Source organism: Anolis sagrei, chromosome 7, assembly GCF_037176765.1.
Source record: "Anolis sagrei isolate rAnoSag1 chromosome 7, rAnoSag1.mat, whole genome shotgun sequence".
Classification (NCBI taxonomy): domain Eukaryota; kingdom Metazoa; phylum Chordata; class Lepidosauria; order Squamata; family Dactyloidae; genus Anolis; species Anolis sagrei.
The window spans coordinates 12,149,701-12,171,370 of NC_090027.1; positions in this window are offsets into that span (position 1 = coordinate 12,149,701).

The following is a 21,670-nucleotide window of genomic DNA, read 5'->3' on the forward strand; positions in this document are numbered from 1 at the left end:
GATAACTGGCAAATAGAGGGAGAAAACATGGAAGAAGTAGCATACGTTGTATTTCTAGGAGAGAAGAGTACTGAAGACGCAGACTATGGCCAGGAAATTAGAAGACGTTTCCTTCTTGGGAGGAGAGAAATGACCAATCTTGATAAAATAGTGAATAGTAGAGACATCACACTGGCAAGGAAGATTCACATAATTAAAGCAATGGCATTCCCCTTAGTAACCCATGGATGCAAGAGCTGGACCATAAGGAAGGCTGAACAAAGGAAGATAGGCACTTTTGAACTGTGGTGATGGAGGGAAATTCTGAGAGTGCCTTGGATGGCAAGAAGATCCAGCCAGTCCATACTTCAGGAAATAAAGCCCGACTATAATTGCAAATATACAATTATCTCTTCTAGGGCAGTTATAATAATAACAATTAATTGGGGCAAACAACTACCAAATATCTAAAATGGAGTTTTCAAAACTTTTGGTCATGAACTATTCTGTAGTAAAAATAGTAAGTAAGCAAGTAAGTAAACTTTATTATGGTTGATGACCAGATCATAACACGGGGATCCAGTCCCATATATCCACATCAAACCCAAGGGGTTATATACTTCAAACTTCAACAAATTTTAATATCAAAGGTAAAAACAAATAGAAGTAGTTATTAAAACCTAACTCAACCCACGAGATCATCCGAAGGCAGCCTAAAGAGAGTAATGGGGATGGCACTGGGGAGGGGGGAAATATCAAACACTATAAATATCATGGGTTGTTGTAGGTTTTTCCGGGCTATATGGCCATGTTCTGGAGGCCATTTTTCTCCTGACGTTTCGCCTGCATCTATGGCAAGCATCCTCAGAGGTAATGAGGTCATGACCTCATTACCTCTGAGGATGCTTGCCATAGATGCAGGCGAAACGTCAGGAGAAAAATTGCCTCCAGAACATGGCCATATAGCCCGGAAAAACCTACAACAACCCATGGATTCCGGCCATGAAAGCCTTCGACTATAAATATCAGTCTATATCTGATTTCCCATCTATATTCCAGAGGTGAAGCTTAGGTCTTTTCACCCTCAATCATTGTCTGCCAAATTTTAATCGCAGCCATGCAGAACTTAGCGACATTGTACGTCACAGCCAAGTTTGTGTTGGAGAGCAGCAGAGCTACATAGAATTGTCCAGAAAAATATACTAAACCCATCAACACTGAATACACAAAGGTACAAATACAACTTCTCTGTGTTGTAACTTTGGGAGAGTTCATTAATTTGTGGATCCCCTACTAGAAGACTGAAATCTGTTATAGCTAAGACTTTTGATCCAAATCTTGTAAGCTCTCTGAATATCATCACCATCATTACCATCAGTTTACAAATTAAAATGCAGTATAGTTCAAAGATCTTAAAAGTACATAAACATGCAAGATTTTTTTAAACAACTAACAAATTCTGGTTACATTTTGCACTGGTTACTGTTCTGTCGCCGCTGGGCCTGTATTTGGTTGGCTTTAAATATAGGATGTGTAACCTTTGCCCAGTGGGAAGCCAGGGGCCTAAGAAGAAGTTCTCAGAGGTTTCCACTACAAAACAGTCTTGATATGGCTTGAAAAATACAACAGAGTCTTTGATTAATGAATCAAACAAGTACTTAAAAGTTTTCTTGATAATTAGTTTTCTCAATCTTGCCCACAGGGGACAGGCACTATCTTCAATAACTTTCTTTAAAGGAAAATTCCCCTTTTTAAACTTCTCCCAAGGCTGACTAAAATCCAATCACTGGTGTGGGTACCGCTGCCAGGCCAAACTGCTTCTCGAGTGCTGAGAGGACCTACCAGCAAGGCAATGGATGTTCTCCAGCTGGAATTCTTTAGACCTTAAGGCTGTCTTCCTGGAAACACTCAAGGCTGTGGGAAGGCTTCCCTGGAGTTCTTAGGAAACACTTAAAGCTGTTCTCCCCTGGAGATTCTGTTAGAGTTTCTGTGACCCTGGAGGTTCTTAAAGGTTGAAGCCTTTGTACAGGGGAAGTAAACACATCCTATACATTGGTTAACCTGGCTGAGACTAAACACAAAATGGCTCAATGGCTAAACACAAAATGGCTCCCTACCAAAGCCCAAAAAGGGGGTGGGACTAGGGAACCAAAGGATAATTGACAAGCAATTTACCCAATAACTGCAAAATAAGGAGAGCCATCTAACTGCAAAGGCATATAACTTCAAAATACATGCAGCAATGAACAAATAGCAAGATAAGCTGGAATTCCTGGTGCGGCTGTACCAAAACAGGTTACACTGATCTCAGAGAAGGACACCATGAGTGTATCCAAAATTATGCATGCACACTTTATTGTTGCATATGTAACTCTGGAATTCTAAGCAAACCTTGTATCTGGAATAAACTTTCTCAGTCTCAAACTATGATTGAGTAGGTTGAACCGAAAGGTATGTTGCACTTGGTAGATCCTTAGGCCAAAGTTATTGTTTGTCATCTGTTTGCTCAGTTTCGGAGCATGTTTCAGCTCTGCATTGCACTTGACAAACACAATAGGGTTGACATTTCAATCCGAACCGACACAAGTCATTGTTTATACTTATTTCTGAAGCAAGGGATGTTCACAGATATGCTTTTATGCTAACTTTACTACAACACTCAGCAACTTGTGAGTTGTTGGACCATAACCCCCTCCAGATGTAGTGTTGTAGTTCAGTGTGATGGTAACGTTGCTACTACTGGTAGAAGGGAGAAGAGGGCTGCGCAGGTGTTGGAAGAGGAGCAGCAGCGAAAGCAGATTAGGGAGATAATCATGGCTCCGAGTGATTCTGAAACCTTTGAGGGCTTCTCTGACTGTGAAATGGAAGATGGGGAGGAAAGCAGGGTCTACTTGCGAACAAGAGTCCAACGAAGAGATTCAAAGGAAGCATATCCATGATATACTTAGCGCTCCTACAGAGGATTAGGACTTCATGGGGTTTGAAGGGAGTGATGGGTCTGGGAGTGACACAGGGGAGGAGGATGAGCTGGATTGGACCCGTGTACAAGAAATTAGGGATATCTGTAATCAACCCACCTCCAGTGAGGAATTTGAGGGGTTTACTGGGGAATGGCAACTGGGAAGCACTTGGCAAGATCTAAGTCTTGACAGATGGTGGCAGAGGTGGAGGGATGGGCGCTCGGGTTCAGCTGCGGGGAATGGGGCAGCTGAGAGCGATGATGAAAGGGTGGGGAGCTCCTCAGCTTCTGATGAGGAGCTTTAGGATAAAAATGGGGTTTTGTTGTATGGATCTTTGTAGAAGGCAAAGTGTGTCTTTTGGGGTGTGAATCTTTGTCCTGCCAATTCTTTGTCCTGTGTTTACTTCTACTCTGCCGCTTGACTCCAGACTGTTTTGACCAATGCTTTTTTGCCACTCTGATTTGGACTACTTGCTTATCACGTGCTTTGACCCTGGAACGTTTTCTGGACTCTGTTTTCGCTTCTTGTATTGTGCTTTTTAAACTGTGAGAACTTTAAGCGGATTGCTGCATTTTGTGTTATACCGGATTTAACGCCAGAATAATCCGGGTTATATTTCAGTTACTTATATCGTCTTATTTTTGATGCCAAATTGTTGGATGAGCTTGGGACACTGAAACTAGGTGCTCCAAAGACTCTGTTGTGAACAATAAGTTTGTGTTTGGACCTTTAACCTTGTGTTTGGCTTTACTGAGGCTTCTGGGTCTTGACACGTAGCCGACATAATTACTAGTTAGCAATTCTGGAAAATATGGTCCAACAACGTTTTCCAAGGACTTATAAAATGGTGTTGTTAACACATTTAAGCAGGCATCTCCTACAAGGCAAATGGGGATAAGGATTTATTACAGAAAGGAAATAAAGACAAGATGCCCCTGGTAAATAAGAACCATTAGAGAGCATGGATATGTATCCATTTGCACTGACTTTTCCACTGTCTCTTCGCACTTTCTAGCCTCCCTGTGCCCATTTATCAGAATCTGCTGAAATAGGCCAGTTCAGGTAACTAAAATGATCTGTCAGCGGGTTAGCAGGAGCCAAAAGAATATGAACACGTCTCTTTGGCAGAGGAGGCCTATCCTCCCAATCTCAAAGCTTTCCCATAAATGTACAAATGTTTGTGCTTGAACTGGCAGGGTCTTCTTGCGCTGAAACCTTCCTTTCATCGCCACATATTAAGCTGAAAGTGCTGCCTCTTCGGTTATGTACACAGCACATTCCAGACCCTGTCACCAGGATGACTGATGTGTCAGGCTTCTCTGGGGCCGACAGCACCTTCGGGGCAGAGCAAAGCCAGCTTTTCAGCTCAGAGCACACACAGCTATTATTGAAACCATTCGGGAACTTTCACGGCCTCCTTTGGCCCCATATTTTTTTTTTCAGTCCCAGAACCTGAATAAACACTTCTTTCAGTAATGGGCTCCCTGCCCCCACCTGGCTGACTTGATGAAAGGTTTATGAGTTGACATTATGCGTAAATAGAACAAAGCAAATGGGGAGATGTATCTGTGTGCACTCAGACATGCGCAGAGGAAGGAAGAGTGCACCGGATGCAGCTGCTGAGAACTTTATTGCAGACAAGGAAACTGGGAGTGGGAAATTTGTGGGATGCTTACTGCTGACCAGAGGAAGATGCATCTGTTGGGAAGCTGAAATGTTTTAAGTCCTTCATATCAGTGCCATGCACCCAAAGGTCTCATTGACTCCCGACTGAGAGAAGCATGAAAGGAAAAGCAAATCCCTTCCTTTGGATGCCTTAGGCATTTCATAGAATCATAGAATCAAAGAGTTAGAAGAGACTTCATGGGCCATCCAGTCCAACCCCCTGCCAAGAAGCAGGAATATTGCATTCAAATCACCCCTGACAGATGGCCAGCCAGCCTCTGTTTCAAAGCTTCCAAAGAAGGAGCCTCCACCACACTCCAGGGCAGAAAGTTCCACTGCTGAACGGCTCTCACAGTCAGGAAGTTCTCCCTCATGTTCAGATGGAATCTCCTCTCTTGTAGTTTGAAGCCATTGTTCCGCGTCCTAGTCTCCAGGGAAGCAGAAAACAAGCTTGCTCCCTCCTCCCTGTGACTTCCTCTCACATATTTATAAATGGCTATCATATCTCCTCTCAGCCTTCTCTTCTTCAGGCTAAACATGCCCAGCTCCTTAAGCCGCTCCTCATAGGGCTTGCTCTCCAGACCCTTGATCATTTTGTCGCCCTCCTCTGGACACATTCCAGCTTGTCAATATCTCTCTTGAATTGTGGTGCCCAGAATTGGATACAATATTCCAGGTGTGGTCTAACCAAAGCGGAATAGAGGGGTAGCATTACTTCCCTGGTCCTAGACACTATGCTCCTATTGATGCAGGCCAAAATCCCATTGGCTTTTTTGCCGCCACATCCCATTGTTGGCTCATGTTTAACTTGTTGTCCATGAGGACTCCAAGATCTTTTTCACACGTCCTGCTCTGGAGCCAGGCATTGTCCCCCATTCTTTATCTTTGCATTTTGTTTTTTCTGCCTAAGTGGAGTATCTTGCATTTGTCCCTGTTGAACTTCATTTTGTTGTTGTTGTTGTTGTTGTTATTATTATTATTATTATTATTAAACTTTATTTGTACCCCGCTAGCATCTCCCGAAGGACTCGATGCGGCTTACACAGGCCAAGGCCTCAACACACAATATAACAATACAATCTAAGCAAATCAAAACAATTAAAACAAAATAAAACAAAAATGAACAACAGGCAATAAACAATACACTAAAGCACAATAAAACTGGGCCGGAGTAATGGGTACAAGATTGAAAATGCAGATGTGACAGGTGGTATATATGAGGCTTCTAGGGCAAGTGCGGTGTGCGGTGTGCAGCAATCATTGGTTCTAATAAAGTGCTTATGGGACTTGGTATTTGAGATTTCCTATTCTGGGAAGGCACAACGGAACAGCCAGGTCTTCAAGGTCTTTCTGAAGACTGCCAATGTAGTTTTGGCCCATCTCTCTAATCTGTCAACTTCATTTTGAGTCCTGCTCTTGTCCTCTGGAGTATTGGCTATCGCTCCCAATTTGGTGTCATCTGCAAACTTGATGATCCTGCCTTCTAACCCTTCATCTATTATTATTATTATTATTATTATTAACTTTATTTGTACCCCGCTAGCATCTCCCGCAGGACTCGATGCGGCTTACACAGGCCGAAGCCTCAAAACACAATACAATAAAACATAATACAATAATAAGCAAAGCAAATCAAACAATTAAGTAAAATAACAACAATAACTACATCAAGACACTATTAAAACTGGTTCGGCCGGCGCAATGGGGTACAGGAGTTAAAGTGCTGAAATGGCAGGAGGAACGTAGGATTAGAGGTATGGTGTGCAGTAACATCGGTTGTACTAAAGTGCTTCTAGGACTTGGGATGGGGATTCCTAATCTGAGAAGGCACGTCGGAACAGCCAGGTTTTTAGGTTCCTTCTGAAAATTGCTAAAGTAGGGGCCTGTCGGAGATCTTTTGGAAGGGCATTCCAAAGTCGGGGGGCCGCCACAGAGAAGGCCTTGTCCCGTGTCCCCACCAAGCGCGCTTGCGACGAGGGTGGGATCACGAGCAGGGCCTCCCCAGATGATCGGAGTGAGCGTGTGGGTTCGTAGATGGAGATGCGGTCACGCAGGTAGGGTGGTCCCAAACCGTTCAGGGCTTTGTAGGTGAGCACCTGCACCTTGAATTGAGCTCGGAAAATAAATGGCAGCCAGTGGAGCTCCTTAAACAGAGGGGTAGACCTCTCTTGATTAGCATCCTGGCTGCTGCCCGCTGGACCAATTGAAGCTTCCGAGCCATCTTCAAGGGCAGCCCCACGTAGAGCGCATTGCAGTAATCCATTCTAGAGGTGACCAAGGCGTGGACCACCCCAGCCAGATCTGCCTTCACGAGGTACGGTCGCAGCTGGCGCACAAGTCTCAATTGTGTAAAGGCCCTCCCGGATACCGCCGACACCTGAGCCTCAAGTGTGAGCGAAGAATCCAAGAGGACACCCAAACTGCGGACCTGTGGCTTCAGGGGGAGTGTAACCCCGTCCAACACAGGTCATTAATAAAGATGTTGAACAGGACCGGGCCCAGGATGGAACTCTGCGGCACTCCGCTCGTTACTTCTTTCCAGGATGAAGAGGAAGCATTGGGGAGAATCACCCTCTGGGTTCGTCACATGCTTTGTAGAGGTTGGATTGTTGTTATTATGAATATTATTATTATTACTTCTCATTGCAGATCAAGGCAAGGAACAACAACAAATAACCCATCATATCAAATCACATTAGTTAAAAGAGCATACAAAACCAATACATATTTAAATCCCTAAATAAATACTTTAAAACCCATAATTTTAAAATAATGATACTGTTTTTATGATGTTGTCCGATTATGATGTTTTAAGGATGCTTATTGATTTTTGTTGTTTGATTGTATTTTCCGTGCTTGTTTTCAATCTGTATTCCTTGGGCTTGTCCCTTTGTAAGCTACCCCGAGTCCCTTCAGGGAGATGGAGGCGGGGTATAAAAAGAAAATTGTTGTTGTTGTTGTTGTTTTACTTATACAAAACACAGCATGTCATAACAGACAAGATATATATGCTAGATTTCGTATTATTATTATTATTATTATTATTATTATTATTATTATTGGGTTGTTGTAGGTTTTTTCGGGCTATATGGCCATGGTCTAGAGGCAATCTCTCCTGATGTTTCGCCTGCATCTATGGCAAGCATCCTCAGAGGTAGTGAGGTCTGTTGGAACTAGGAAAACGGGTTTATATATCTGTGGAATGAACAGGGTGAGACAAAGGACTCTTGTCAACTGACCACCTTGATTAGCATACAATGGCCTGACTGTGCCTGGAGCAAACTTTTGTTGAGAGGTGATTAGATGTTTGTTTCCTCTCTGTTGTTTCCTCCTTGTTTGTTTCCTCTCTGTTGTTGTGCTGTTGTAACAGACCTCACTACCTCTGAGGATGCTTGCCATAGATGCAGGCAAAATGTCAGGAAAGAATGCCTCTAGAACATGGCCATATAGCCCGAAAAAACCTACAACAACCCAGTGATTCCGGCCATGAAAGCCTTCGACAATACATTATTATTATTATTATTATTATTATTATTATTATTATTATTAGAAACACAACAAGATGAGTCCACAGCAAACAAGATCACTTTGCTGGCTGTTTCCCAAGAGTCTAGGACTGTGTGATATATTGGCGAATAATGTGTGCAGACCCCAGTAGGGTGGCCTTTTGCAGCTGGCAGATAGTAATTTTGTCAGTGCCAATTGTGTTTAAGTGCAGACCAAGGCACTGCACCCAGTGTGCCAATCACCACTGGGACCACCTTGACTGGCTTGCGTCAGAGTCTTTGCAGTTTGAGCTTTAAATCCTCATATTGTGTCAGTGTTTCCAGTTGTTTCTCTTCAATCCTGGTGTCACCTGGGATTTCAACATTGACAATCCATACTTTGTTTTTTAACACGATTGTGTGCCCATACCTTGGGAAGTCTGATCTGGCCACAGTGGTCCACGCTCTTGTTACATCTCGAATAGATTACTGCAACACGCTCTATGTGGGGTTGCCTTTGAAGACTGTTCGGAAACTTCAATTAGTCCAACGGACGGCAGCTAGATTACTCACCGGAGCATCATACAGGGAGCATGCCACCCCTCTGTTATGTCAGCTCCACTGGCTGCCGATCCAGTTCCGAGCACAATTCAAAGTGCTGGTTTTGGCCTACAAAACCCTATACAGCTCCGGCCCAACGTACCTGTCCGAACATATCTCCTTCTACATCCCACCTCGGAGTTGAAGATCCTCTGGGGAGGCCCTGCTCTCGGACCCACCTTTATCACAAGTGAGACTGGTGGGGACAAGGGACAGGGCCTTCTCGGTGGTGGCCCCTCGCCTGTGGAATTCACTCCCCGGGGAAATTAGGACATCAACATCCCTCCTCTCTTTCAGAAGGAAGTTAAAAACCTGGATATGGGACCAGGCTTTTGGGTAAGCTGGCAGATGGATAAAAGACAATTACGACCAGAGTAGGAAAGGACAATGGCAATGCTGGATGGACTATGGATTTATGAATTGGCGAACATTGACCACAAGATGATTTTATTGCTGCTATTGTATTAATTGGATTGTTTTAACTAGTTATAGTTGTTGTTATAATGTATTGTGAATATTGTATTTTATGAACTGCTAGGCATCGAATTGTGCCTTTTGTAAGCTGCCCTGAGTCCCCCCTAGGGGATTGAGAAGGGCGGGATATAAGAGCTCGAAATAAAATAAATAAATAATAATATTGTGCTCCAAAACTCTGTCTGTCAGAATTCAGAAGTCCTAGAGTAGCTTTACATGTTCATTCTTTGTAACTTTTTCCAGCTTGTGATCCTACCAGTTCTTTGTCGCAGGCAGATGGTATTTGTGGCACAAGTTCCAATTAATCATCTGAGCAATGGTGTTATGCCTCTGCTTATAGTCTGTTCTTGCAGCTATTATTATTATTATTATTATTATTATTATTATTATTGTATTGTCGAAGGCTTTCATGGCTGGAATCACTAGGTTCTTGTGGGTTTTTTCGGGCTATAGAGCCATGTTCTAGAGGCATTTCTCCTGACGTTTCGCCTGCATCTATGGCAAGCATCCTCACACCTCTGAGGATGCTTGCCATAGATGCAGGCGAAACGTCAGGAGAAATGCCTCTAGAACATGGCTCTATAGCCCGAAAAAACCCACAAGAACCTTATTATTATTATTATTATTATTATTATTATTATTATTAGAAAGGTAGCTAACTAAATAACTAATTATAAGCGAGAATTTATCAGCATAATACCCCTTCACAAAAAAGCCTGATTTCATGCCAGGTGGCTTTAAAGTTAACAGAGGCTCTGAGAAGAGATCTTGCCACTTCTTCCTTCTCAAGCCAATACCAAGATAAAAAAAAGAACTGGGTTGCAAGTTATTATGTTTCAGGAAATGATTGGCCTGAACAGGAAGGTCACACAAGCAAAACACAACCAACAACTCTCTCATCATTGCTACTCCTTGGAGAACCAAGTTGCAAAAGGGCACTGAGATACTAAACTAAAGTGACATGCTACTTCAGAGCCCCTTTCCCAAATTACTGGATAGCGGTGGAAATGTTTTCACTTTTTGGATATTGCAGCGCTTGGTCCTGAATTTAGACACTCTCTTCACTCCTTCCTGACATTTTTCTTTTATGAAACATTTGGGGAGATTTAGAATTATGTCCAAAAGTAACACCAGGGCGGCTCAACCCATTACACAAAGGTGAACTACAACTCCAAAACTCAAGGTCAGTGCCCACCAAACGCTTCCAGTATTTTCTGTTGGTCCTGGGAGTTCTATGTCCCAAGCAGGGGTGGCTCAACCCATTACGCAAAGTAAGCATTTGCAGTATAGTTGATTTTGCCCAGGAGCGCTCTTGAGGCGCTCTTGGGGGAAAATAGACCTTGACATATGCGAGTTGTAGTTACTGGGATGTATAGTTCACCTAAAATCAAAGAGCATTCTGAACTCCACCAATGATGGAATTGAACCAAATATGGCACACAGAACTCCCACAACGAACAGAACATATATATCAGTGATTGGTTGGGTGGTCCACGCCTTAGTCACCTCTAGACTGGATTACTGCAATGCACTCTACGTGGGGCTGCCCTTGAAAACGGCCCGGAAATTTCAGATGATCCAACGGGTGGCAGCCAGGTTGTTAACTGGGGCTCCTTACAGAGAGCGGTCATCTCTCCTGTTCAAGGGGCTCCACTGGCTGCCATTCATCTACCGGACCCAATTCAAGGTTCAGGTTCTTATCTATAAAGCCCTGAACGGTTTGGGACCTGCCTACCTACGTGATCGCATCTCTGTATACGAACCCACACGATCCCTTCGATCTTCCGGAGAGGCCCTGCTCTCGATCCCACCAGCATCGCAGGCGCGTTTGGTGGGGACGAGGGAGAGGGCCTTTTCGGTGGTGGCCCCTCGACTCTGGAACTCACTCCCTAAAGACATCAGACAGGCCCCAACCCTGGCAGTCTTCAGGAAGAGCTTGAAGACATGGCTGTTCCAGTGTGCCTTCCCGGAATAATGAATCCCATAGCACTCTGTTCTCCAAAGCACTTTACATGTCTTTAGGTCTGCTCGTATGCCCTCTACAAACACTAGTAGCACCAGGTTCTTGTGGGTTTTTTCGGGCTATAGGGCCATGTTCTAGAGGCATTTCTCCTGACGATAGAACATGGCCCTATAGCCCGAAAAAACCCACAAGAACCTAGTGATTCCAGCCATGAAAGCCTTCAACAATACTAGTAGCACCTTTCGTTGATGGCCCAGCATTATTTCCAATTTTAACTCTACATGAGAGACTCCCCCCTGGGCACTCAGAAGACTGGGCGACTTGGAAGGCGCTGAACAGATTGCGCTCTGGCACCACGAGATGCAGAGCCAATCTTAAGAAATGGGGCTACAGGGTGGAATCCTCGGCATGCGAGTGCGGAGAAGAACAAACCACTGACCACCTGCTGCAATGCACCCTGAGCCCTGCCACATGCACGATGGAGGACCTTCTTGCGGCAACCCCAGAGGCACTCCAAGTGGCCAGATACTGGTCAAAGGACATTTAACCAAATACCAAATTTACAAAATCTGTGTGTTTTTTTTTCTTTTCTTTTTTTTCTTTTTAATCTCTGTGTTTGTTTTGCTCTGTTAGAATTGTAATACAATGGTTGCTGATGACACGATAAATAAATAAATAACTCTACATTTGGCCTTCCCACTGTTTTAATTATGTGTTGCTTTTTTGATAATGTTGTGTATTTTATTGTCTATGCTTTTTAACTGCTTGTATGTATGTTTTATTGCTTTTGTTGTTGTGTTTGGGCTCGGCCTCATGTAAGCCGCACCAAGTCCCTTGGGGAGATGGTAGATGGGAGAGGGGTACCAATAAAAATTGGTGGGGGGGTGGGAGGCACCAAAATACTAGGCCTGGGCGGTTTCGTTCGTTAATTTTGTAATTCGTTAAATATTTGTTAATTTTAGCAATTACAAAACGATTACAAAACTTATTTTTAAACCCGGAAGTGTTTTTAAATATCGAAACAGCATGCGCCAAATATTTTTGTATTTCCGTCCATTTCGGAAATACGTAAGATGGCTAGATGCTTGCTGGGAGCTCTCCTCTCTCTCCTCTCCTTAGCCAGTCAGAGCCTGAAAGAGGAGGAGGAGGAGGAGGAGGAGGAGGAGAGGGCGGGGAAGGTGCCGGCTGAGCAAGCGAGTGAGAGGGCGAGCGACCCTCAGCGGGAAGGCGGCCCGTCCCTCCTTCCTCACCTTTGCGGTGGGTGTGCTTCGTTCTCCCAATTCCGCACTGAAACCTTAGCGGAGGGCTGGGCTAGATGGCCTTTGGGGAGCCCTTCTCCCAATTTCGCATTGAGACCATAGCAGAGGGCGGGACTAGATGGCCTTTGGGGAGCCCCTTCTCCCAATTCCGCACTGAAACCTTAGCTTCGGAGGAGCCGGGCCCGACTCGGCGGCAGCGCTTGAGGACCCGCCAGAGTGAGTGAGTGCCTGCCTTCCCTCCTTAATAATAATTTCTCCTCCCTATTCTACTAAATTAATAATTAAATTTAAAAAATATTGAAAAAATATTGAAAAAAAAAGGGCGCCATCTTTACAAAATGTTTTGTAAATATTAACGAAATTTCGTAAATACCGAACTTTTTTAAGGGAAAATTTTGTAATTATTTTAAATATCGAAACAAAAAAAAAACCCAAATACAAATCGATTTTAGAAACAAATTTTTGCGTTGTTACCCAGGCCTACAAAATACTGTTTGCTTACTGTTGAAAATTACCTAGGGTCGCCTCTGAGTAACACCAACCATGGAAGAACCTTGTAGTCCATCAGAGCAGCTACACACACTTAAACATTTTTCTCTTCCTAGCATGTGTGAACCACAAAGAATTAAAGAGGATTACTAAAGAGTAGTTAAGAAGAAAATGTGGGCAAAGAAAAGCAGCTGGGTGACATCAGATAAATGTTTTCTGCAGAAGGCATGTTAAAATCTTTGCATTTTCTAAACCCTTTCCCTAGGTGCCGGGGCTCTCCGAGAGCTAATTGACCCTGTACAAGGATCTTGTCACTTGCTGTGTTGGACTGGCGGGGGGTACGGCTTCATTAACAGGCAACACACTGCCTTCGGTTGTGCTTTATCTTGTGCTACGCCGAAAGCCCCAGAAGTGACCAATTCAAATTATAATTGCCGTTATTAAAACTATAAACTAGGAGGCCATTAAAATGAAGAGAAGGGGGGAATTGTGGAAGAAGACGGAATAACCCCTTGCTCTCCTAATAACTCCATCATTATTTCACTTCTGTAACTCCAACAACTGTCAGAAAAATCACTCTCAACAGAGATGGATAAGCTGATAAACCGAGTTGCTGGTTTTCGTCTGGTTGGTGACGACTCAATATTGTAAATTTCATGTTCTACGAAGTATAAGCTGAACTCATCTTATTCACAATTCCAAAATCCAAAATATTCCTAAATTATCCACATGGATGGCTGAGATAGTGTAGTCGAGCCACGACACCACCCTCCCCAGAAGTTCATGGACAATAAAGAGACCTCAACAAGAAATATGATTTTTCTTAATTTTAAAACATTTTCTGCTTTTCCAAAGTTTTGCAATATCAAAGCCACTAGAGCAGTGGTTCTCAACCTGGGGTCCCCAGATGTTTTTGGCCTTCAACTCCCAAAAATCCCAACAGCTGGTAAGCTGGCTGGGATTTCTGGGAGTTCTGGGCCAAAAACATCTGGGGACCCCAGGTTGAGAACCACTGCACTAGAGGCTCCAGCAGGAGGTTAGCAGCAACTATACCCCAAACTCTTTCAAAGCTAAACCCTTTAATAAATGTACACAAATGATATTTTTGTGTAACTTATATTGTTGTGTGAAGCCCCCAGTGGTGCAGTTGGTCAAAGCACTGAGCTGCTGAACTTGCTAACCAAAAAGTCACAGGTTCTAATCCAGGCAGAGACATCTCCAGCTCATCCCCTGTTTGGGTATCAGCCAGCACGTCAATGACTTAAATCTAGAAATAGTTTTCTAAGATCTTCGGAGACACTTGCTGGAACACCTCAGCAAGCGAGAGTCCAAAAGTGGCAGGCTCAAACCCAGAACCTCAATCCATGGCTGCTACCAAATGAGAGACTCCCCCCTGGGCACACAGAAAACTGGGCGACTTGGAAGGCGCTGAACAGACTGCGCTCTGGCACCGCAAGATGCAGAGCCAATCTTAAGAAATGGGGCTACAAAGTGAAATCCACGACATGCGAGTGCGGAGAAGAGCAAACCACTGACCACCTGCTGCAATGCAACCTGAACCCTGCCACATGCACAATGGAGGACCTTCTTGCAGCAACACCAGAGGCACTCCAAGTGGCCAGCTACTGGTCAAAGGACATTTAATCAACTACCAAACTCACAAATTTTGTATTTTGTCTGTTTGTTTGCTTTGTTGTGTTGGAAATGTAATATAATTGACTGGTCGCCCTGACACGACAAATAAATAAATCCAGGGAGCGTTGTGAGCTCCTGCTGTTAGCCCCAGCTTCTGCCAACCTAGCAGTATAAAAACACGCAAATGTGAGTAGATCAATAGGTACCGCTCTGATGGGAAGGTAACAATGCTCCATGCAGTCATGCTGGCCACATGACCTTGGAGGTGTCTACGGATAATGCCAGTTCTTTGGCTTAGAAATGGAGATCAGCACCAGCCCTCAGAGTTGGAAACGACTGGACTTAAAGTCAGAGAAGAACCTTTACTTATATTGTATTGTGTAACTTATATTGAATTTTTTAAACCACCACATCACATTGTTGGCTCATGTCTAACTTGTCCACGAGGATGCCAAGATCTTTTTCACATGTACTGCTGTTGAGCCAGGTGTCCCTCATTCTGTATCTTTGCATTTCATGTTTTCTGCCTAAGTGGAGCATGTTGCACTTCTCCCTGTTGAACTTCATTTTGTTAGTTTTGGCCAATCATCTCTCGAATCTGTCAAGATTGTTTGGAATTCTGCTCCTGTCTTCTGGAGTATTGACTATCCCTCCCAATTTGGTGTCCTCTGCAAACTTAATGATCATTTCTTCTAACTCTTCATTTAAGTCATTAATAAAGATGTTGAACAGAGCCGTGCCCAGGAACTCTGCAACACTCCATAATGAACAATGGAATGGTACCTAAATATCTGAGAATGTATTTATAATATCATTTATTAAGTGTATAAAATAATAAATTTAAATATTTGCCAGTATATGACATTGAGAAACAAAATGAGCAAGTGTTATAAACAGACTGAGAACAGGTAAAATTATTGTACTATACAAGATAATTGAAATGCATTGTGTTTGTTTGTTTATTTATTTATTTATGACATTTATATGCTGCCCTTCTCACCCTTACAATGGCTTACAAGGGGTGTGTGTGTGTGTGTGTGTGTGTGTGTGTGTGTGTGTATATATATATATATATATATATATATATATATATTCTGTCGCACGCTGGGCCTGTAAAGAATTTTCTTTAGAACAGGACGTGCAACCTTTGCCCAGCGGGAAGCTAGGGGGCCCAAGGAGAAGTTCTCAGAGGTTTTCCAACACAAATGATCTTTAGATGGCTTGTGAAGTATAACAAAGTTCTTTATTAATGAACAATCAAACAGAAACTTTTCTTGTCTTCAATAAAGCTAAACAAAGGATTCCAAGCTTTATGTAACTGGTGACTTCCTAATCTTGACCACGAAGGACAGGCAACTGTCTTCCATAACTTCTTCTTTACTTTAAATGGAAAATCCCCTTTTTAACTTCTCCCAGGCTGACCTTACTGATGTGGGCTCCGCTACCGGGTCGAACTGCGTCTCGAAGCACCGAGTAGACCTACCAGTAAAGGCTTAGATGTTCTCCAGCTGGAGCTCTTTGGTCTTTAGGGCTGTTTTCCTGGAAATCTTTGGAGACTCTTAAGACTGTTTCCCCCCGGAAAGTCTTGATGTTCTTAAGACTGTTTTCCTCCGGAAAGTCTTAAGGGTTAAAGCTTTTGTACAGGGGAAGCTTGCACACGTCCTGTACATTAGCTTTCCTTGCTGAGACTAACTAAAAAATTGCTCCCTTCCCAATTGCCCTGAGCAAGGGGCGGGACCAAAACTTAACGATGATGGACAGGTGACTTGCCCTACGACTGCAACCAAAGGAAGCCATCTATCTGCAGAGTCCCTGAAACCTTGGACTGCAAGCAAACATTTAATACAAAGCAAATAAATTTGGAGCTCCTGGTACAGCCGTACCAGCACTATATATATATATATATATATATATACACACACACACACACACACACACCTATACACACACACCTATACACACACATACATACAATACATTATATTATTAGCATAGTACAATATCAGTATTAAATATTACTATATTGTACTATACCATTATATTGTAATATTATTAGTAATATTACATGTAATATAATATATATAATAATATATAATATAATATAGTACCTTAAAGCAAAATACACCTGGACTGTTTGTTACAGTTTTCCTTTTACACATCCTCTTATCCTAGCCTCTATTTCCTTCCTGTCTTGAACTGTTGTGTGAGTACTTTGTCCCTATTTAGAACCTAAGCCCTTCCAGCATCAAAAAGCAAGGTAAGAACATTTGCTTTGATGCTCCATAGCACATGCATAATATGCTTATTTATGAATCCTGCACATAATAATAGCATTATGCAAAAAAAGGACTTGACCCAGTAATGCATTTCCCTTTTGTGAGGCATGTTCTCCATTTTCCATCTCTTTCAAGGTAAAAGCATATTTACAAATAAAGGAACAGGAAATTGGAAAATGTGATACTTCCCCTTTCTACAAACTGAGAGATACAGGGTTGTATATTACTATTTTAAATGCATACCTACCTACCTACCTGCAGAATTGTATTGGATGCAACTTGTTAGGAACACATTCACATGTAAATTACAAGGCAATGCATGTTAAAAGGAACGATAATGGCATTCATGGTTATTAAGGAAAACTACTTTTAGGGGAGGACAATCTGGAATGCAGGACTAACAGTATATTAACCTGCTGGCACACATTTCATCTATGTCTTATTTGATTTTATTAACCTTAAGGTAAAGGTTTTCCCCTGATGTTAAATCCAGTCGTGTCCAACTCTTGGGGGTTGGTGCTCATCTCCATTTCTAAGCCGAAGAGCCGGCGTTGTCCATAGACACCTCCAAGGTCTGGCGGCTAGCATTACTGCATGGAGCGCCGTTACCTTCCTGCCGGAGCGGTACCTATTGATCTACTCACATTTGCATGTTTTCGAACTGCTAGGATGGGAGAAGCTGGGCCTTAAAAACCATCTGGGGAGGCCCTGCTCTCGGCCCCACCTTCGTCACAAGTACATTTGGCGGGGACGAGAGACAGGGCCTTCTCAGTGGTGGCCCCTCGGCTATGGAACACCCTGCCTAAGGAGATCAGATCTGCCCCCTCCCTCTTAACATTTCGGAGGCAAGTTAAAACATGGCTGTTTGAGCAAGCGTTTACAAATGCAGAGTAGCTAATATAGGAAATCGAATGATTTGACAATGGAACTGGACAATGCTTGATAATAATGAGACGCTAATTATGTTTTTATTGTTCTTAAGGGGGTTTTATACTGTTTAATGTTTTAATCTATATTATGTTTTTATGTGTACTGATTTGTTGGAAACCGCCTTGAGTCGCCGATTGGCTGAGAAAGGCGGTATACAAATACAGTAAATCAATCAATCAATCAATAAATTAGATCAAGGATTCATGATGCATTGTGGCAAACCTTCTTAAGAACCTACAGGACCTCAATCTGCCCCTGATGTCAGACAGTCAGTGTTCTTAGCTTGTAATGACGACACATCTAATGCTTTCATTTCATTCAAGCATTAGGTTTCATTGTCAACTATTTCACAGCAAACACAATTATTAACTGTATTTTCCCCTACAGTTTCCATGGATCAGCAGCATCCTACTGAAAACGGATAGAAAATGCCTTTCATTGACGTCTCTTTGGTGTTTGGATCACTAAAGAAACCAAGCCAAGCACATCCCAGGAAAAAAAGAAACAGGCAAGCCACCCACCTTGTCTGAAGAGTTTGGAAATTCCCCCCAGTCAAATTCTAATCCCTGAGTGACAGGTAAAATTGGGTTCTTTTCCCTTGGCTAGAGATTAGATCTATTACAGTTGGGCATCTCTTCAAAAGAACTTTTACATCTCATTTCTTTCATCACTCTCTTCTCACCTGTCTCAAGCAAAACTCCACTTGGAACAACTGTATTTTTACAGCCATTATGTAAGTAAGGAGGGGCTGCTTTCTCTTTTGTTTACAAGGATGTGGCTCTCCTTTAGAAACAGAACAAGCACCAAGGGCTCTGTGGTACTTACTTTACTTACTTACTTAGGCGATCTCTCATTTTCCGAGGAGGATTGTCTTCTTGTGGGTCCGTATTTGGCCGTGGAGCCCTATTCTTGCTCTGCATCTTCTTCCGCACTGAGGGCATTGGTCTCGGTCGGGGTTGGCTTGATGCGCCTTCCTCTTGGCACGCTTCTCCAGGGAGAAGGTCTCAGTCGGGATTGGCTTGATGCGCCTTCCTCTTGGCACGCTTCTCCAGGGAGAAGCTCTGCGGTACAATAAGTTCCAGACTATTTGACAAACCGCATCTCCCTCTATAGACCAACTTGGACACTGAGGATATTGAATTATTGAAACATTCACACCAACTCAGTAATTCTGGTCATGAAAGCCTTTGACAATACATATGTCTCATCTGACCAAGTTGCAAGTACCACAAAATTTACCAAAGCCTTAGGTCTACAGGAGATTTTTCCTATGCCACCCAAACTCATTCCATGGACAACTGGTCTTCAATCAGATACTCCTGCATCACCTTGATATATGCGGTTCCATGCTAGATGTCAAAAAACATTGGTTTTTTTGAACCACAGTGCCTCCTTCACATTGCTTATCATGAATCCGAATTGGGGAAATCTTGCTTTTCAAAAGAATGAGTTACTTCACTGATTACAAGGGTTGAATGAAAAGTAATGCCTCCCCCTTTGTTACTTGGGTTTGGATGGGAATATTTTAATAAATCAAACGCAGAAGTAATCCTTAGAATGTGTTTTTTTAACTACTACTATTCACTTTTCCACATAATCACCAGACAATTGGATACAGTTCTGCCAACGATGAACAAGTTTTCTGAAGCCATCATAGAAGAAGTCTGTGCACTTTCATTTCAGGCATCAGCATCCTGCATAGATTTTCCAATAGCCAAGCAAAGCAATAATGTGACCCACACATTTTTGAGAAATGCTGGTTATGCTTGAAATTTCTCTCTGATACGACGATTGTCCTGAATCAATCTGTCGACCTTTTGCTTGTGAAACTCGGTGGTTGCTGTCACAGGACAGCCAACTCTTTGTTTGTCATGCAAGTCAGATGTTCCCACCTCAACATCTTTAAACTTACTTGCCCAACGATGCACAGTACTCCCATCAACACAATCACCATAAACAGCTTGCATTCTCTGATGAATCTCCTTTTGGGTGACACCTTCTGCTGTCAAGAATTTAATGACTGCACGTTGCTTAAGTCGCATTGACCGACTTTAACAACACAACCATTCAATGCTAAGGCTTCCTGCCAAAATGGAACTGTAGAGGAGAGTCTACTGAATCAAGCCAGTACCTGCCACATACCAGTACTCCCATCTGTTGAGGAGTTACGAAGGTGGAGCTATTGTCAAAGGTTTTCATGGACGGAATCACTGGGTTGTTGTAGATTTTTCTGGGCTATATGGATGCTTCAAACACAAAACAATCTATGCGAAATGAAGTATTGAGTCATGAGGCTATATGTAAACTGAAGACAATAAGCCTTGTGACTCAATACTTACTTTGTTTATATGACTTTTCTTATTGAATGTATCCCTGAAGCCTATATACAGTGGAATCCTTATCCAGACCTAGAACTGTTATGTTTGAGAGCGGCTGCTCCTTTTGATGTCTGTGTACCACTGAATTGAACTATGTTCTGGGGATTTTGGTAAATGGAATACTGTATGCTCTTATGATAATACACTTTGACATTTCACATAGATTGTTTTGTGTTTGTGCTGATATCTTACAAGTATTCTGGGATATTGTGTAGTACTATATGGATGCTTGCCATAGATGCAGGCGAAACATCAGGAGAAAATGCCCCTAGAGCATGGCCATATAGCCCAGAAAAACCTACAAAAACCCAATGGAGGTATTACTTTTCATTCAACCCTTGTATAACACATCGTTATGGCTTACTGATGGTGCCATCCAGGAAGGAGTTGTGGTTTTGCAAGGTTTTTATCCTTTTCTGCTGAAGAGTACTGGTTCCTTGTCAAACTACAAATCCCAGGATACTATAGCACTCAACCACAGCAGTTAAATCAGTGTCAAACTGCATTAATCCTATAGCACAGAGCCAGTCTCATTTGCAAGCCAGGGATGGTTCGGCATGAGACCCTGAGAAATGGGGTTGTGATCTGTCACTTTGCAGTCACACTAGATATTTGAGCCATTGGCCTATTGAAGAACAAGGGCGCTTCCCTTACTCACCTTTGTCCCAACTTAGCCTCTGCCATATCCAATTTCTTTATTAAGTTCTATGATTAGATCTCTGGTATTTATTTGAAGTAAAGCATAGAGAATTTGCTTTAAAAGCATGAAGGAAGTGCAGACCTTTGTCTCCAGCCTCAGGGATCGCTTAATTGGCTCCTCAGTAAAAACGCAGTGAGTTTCGTTGTCTGATAATGATTATAAATGACAGGGACTATCAGATTTACCTTGGGACATCTCCTGGGAGTTTGCAGTTAGTTTAGTCTGAACTCTGCCTCAGCTGCTTGGGTTCCTTTCTTCTCAGTATGTGGTGGCTGGACTCAAACTGCAGTCTTTCAAACCTAATTAATGTTAGGGGAAGCAGGGGAAACCAGCCCTCCTTTCTTTTTATTCTCAATCAGTTTTTGTACAAGGCCAGAGTTGGTATTTAAGAGACAAGCATATGATTTCTTCCTTTTGGTCTCAGGAAAAGATTTCACCCTTCCTCGAAGGCTTGATTAGGATGCGAAAAATGCTCAGTGTGGATTTAACCTTGTTTCTTTGAATCCCACCAGGATTCTCATGCCATCCTTTGAATATATGTATTTATTTGTTCCGTCTTCCAGGAGCTTGGTTTGCATTGCCCCTTGTTGTTCATTTGTTCAGTCGTCTCTGACTATTTGTGACCTCATGGACTAGCCCAGGCCAAAGCTCTCTGTCGGCCGTCACCACCCCCAGCTCCTTCAAGGTCAGTCCAGTCACTTCAAGGATGCCATCCATTCTTCTTGCCCTTGGTTGGCCCCTCTTCCTTTTACCTTCCACTTTCCCCAGCATCATTGTCTTCTCTAGGCTTTGCTGTCTCCTCATGATGTGGCCAAAGGACTTCAACTTTGTCTCTCGTCTCCTTCCCTCCAGTGAGCAGTCGGGCTTTATTTCCTGG